The 2,810-nt window shown below is 29.5% G+C and overlaps 1 long non-coding RNA gene across 1 annotated transcript; it reads left to right on the forward strand.

Annotated features, from left to right (window-relative positions):
• The first annotated feature begins 736 nt into the window (after positions 1-736).
• On the forward strand, positions 737-2,557 carry LOC113380801. The gene is made up of 3 exons (XR_003367479.1): positions 737-886; positions 1,259-1,375; positions 2,134-2,557. It is a non-coding gene; the product is annotated as an uncharacterized LOC113380801 (long non-coding RNA).
• Positions 2,558-2,810: the final 253 nt, after the last annotated feature.

The following is a 2,810-nucleotide window of genomic DNA, read 5'->3' on the forward strand; positions in this document are numbered from 1 at the left end:
TTAACTTCCCGAAGGAGAAGTTTGTTTTCATCAAAAAATCCGATTCTCGACGATTTTATGTTTTCTCGACATTTCTAGCCATTCTATATCGAATGCGACCCAATTTGGAAAAAGTAGGTTTGTGTGTGTGAACAGATTTTGTGCCATCAGTGCCGTAAATGTAAATCGACGTTTTTTTCCAAAACGATCGTTGCGTCAACACATGCAAAAAGCTTTTTGAATCATTTAATTTGGATGTTTATTTCTCTCAAAAACTGTTATTTTTCAAACATTTAGCTCGGTATCTCAGAAACGGCTGGATCTGCCTTTGCCAAAAACTAATCAGCACATCTCTCTAACAATAGGAATCGTATGTTTTTGAACCATTCAAATCGGTTGATCCGTGCGCTCGAAAACGTGGGCGAAAAATTGTATCCATACATATACACAAACATCGATTTTTTCTGAGGTATGCCAAAATATTCAGAAACCTTCAAAACTACCCTACGGGAAGTTAAAAAATATAATTTATTTTAATATAAACACTATTTACAGATTTACAATTGTCGACATATTATATTAGCCAAGCTCAATATAATGCAAGGAGAGATTTCTGTACTAGCATTTCACTCCGCAAAAGATGAACTTGAATCTGGCGCCATTGACATTTTGCCTCCGTTGGCAGACCTGCGTCTAGTCGAGTGAGTGCATCTATTAATCTGTGGTCGTGTTCAAGTCACGTGTTCTGTGTGTTCATTAGTTGCTTCGTGCTGCGCATTAGTTTCAATGTTTTTGTGTTTTAGTGTTTATTTCTATTTTATTCAAATTCAGTGCTTTGGTAGACTAATAAGAATAGAAGAATAATCAAATAGCATAAATTGGCGATAAAATTGTTTGCAGATTTCTGGTTAGTATTTTGATGAATTGTTAATTCAATACGTGAAACAAAAACAAAGAATTTGACAGCATTCTATCTCGTATTCGATGTGATTTTATATGTGAAATATTCGTTAAAAATGCTCGTGCTTTCCATGCTTTTGTTGCAACACGCTGTTGATTTAATATAAAACACAATGTTTGTTTTATTTATGATTATTATGTACATACGCACGTACTTTATATATTGATATCATTTCCAATCTCATAGAAACGCTATGACTAATGATGCATATTCTATTTTAACACTGTAGTTGACATTAATTTTCTTTCCTTTTGATGCTATTTTAAATTATTATTTTTATTTCTATATATGAATTACTATAATATTCTTTACTTTCAGGTGTCGGTGAAGAAATTTTATTCAATAATAAGGGAGAGCCATGCAAAAGTTTTGCCGAACAAAATCTTCCTACATTTTATAGCCATGCAAGGTGCACTGAGTAATAATTTTTACCAAGTAAGTACTTGCAAGTTTTTTTATTGCGATGGATATAATCCTGATTAGTATTATCAAAAATACTTAGTAATAGCAAATATGTTTTACGAAACACTTAAAGGCACATGCTGCCAGAATTCCATTAATGGAATTCTAGATGTTTGATCTGCTTTTATTGTCGGATCTTGCAAGTAAAAAGTATGTCTATATATTTATTAACAGTTATCAGCAAATGTTGTCTGTATAATCATGAGTTTAGCTGTTAGTTCAAAATATGGTTCATTTTATTGATGACACGCTGTCGATAATTTCAATTATTAAATTTGATATTAACTTAATATGGAACAGATTAAACTTATATAGCATTGTTCATGTTTCTTGGTATAATTCTCTTATTTGTTTGTCATTTTACTATCCTCAATTTTTAATTTTAGAACAATTTTATATTTTCTCATGTTAAAAAGTAGACCTCACATGAACATTATGATAAGATGGTACTTTGCTTTCTGGTCACCCCATAAAATTAATATTAACAAAAACAACACATTTTCTCAATGACCTTTCAAATTTTTGATACCTGACACATTTATGAAAATATTTTCAATTAAAGACATACTTTTGCACTGTAAAAATTGTTTTAGGAAAAATTTGTTTGGTGCTATAGAATTTAGCGGAAGCTGTCATTGAATATTTTTATTTTTTCATTACTTTATATATATTTATAATATTAACGCACACACATATAAATAAATTGGCTGAATTTTTAAAAATTATAATAGATGCTCCATTGAGTGCACAACTAATCTAGCTGAGGTATTTATCGAGGGCTGAGTCTGGTCTTTACCGAGATTGATCTATCTTCAAATCAAATGGAACTTGGAATTGAAATTGAAGTGCATTAACAGATACTCATTGTAATAAGTTTATAATAATGATTTCTTTAAATGTTTCAAAACAAAACATTATCAAATTTGAACTTGATATTTAATACTTGTTGGTCGCCACCAGAATGAAACCCATAAATCATTATTGGCTGAGCTTGGGAACTTATCCTATGTTAACAATGCTGGCAAATTGTTTTTCTCTATAAATTAAGTAGTGCACTTGTATTTAACATTGCAATATTTTTTAATCACAAAATTTATTATTAAATTACCCTGGTGACAATAACATCAATTCCAAATACAAATTGCTATCTTCTATTCAAACAATCAATGAAATAATCAATGAACATTTTTATATATATAGATACGTGATATCATCAATAAAATCATGAACATCTTCAAAAATTTCAGTTTTCGTCTTTATGCCTTCATTCAGTGGAACTAAAATTAAATTTAAAAATTTAAGTATGTGAAATAATGCTAGTATGTGACCTGTATAATAATTTTAACTGTGTTTTAATTTTTCATGTAATAATTGAAAATGATTTTAATAGTGAAAATCAATGAATGAT

The sequence above is a fragment of the Ctenocephalides felis genome, unplaced genomic scaffold, assembly GCF_003426905.1.
Source record: "Ctenocephalides felis isolate EL2017-DRISC unplaced genomic scaffold, ASM342690v1 CF-g0.4_SCAFFOLD_02382, whole genome shotgun sequence".
In the NCBI taxonomy this organism is placed as follows: domain Eukaryota; kingdom Metazoa; phylum Arthropoda; class Insecta; order Siphonaptera; family Pulicidae; genus Ctenocephalides; species Ctenocephalides felis.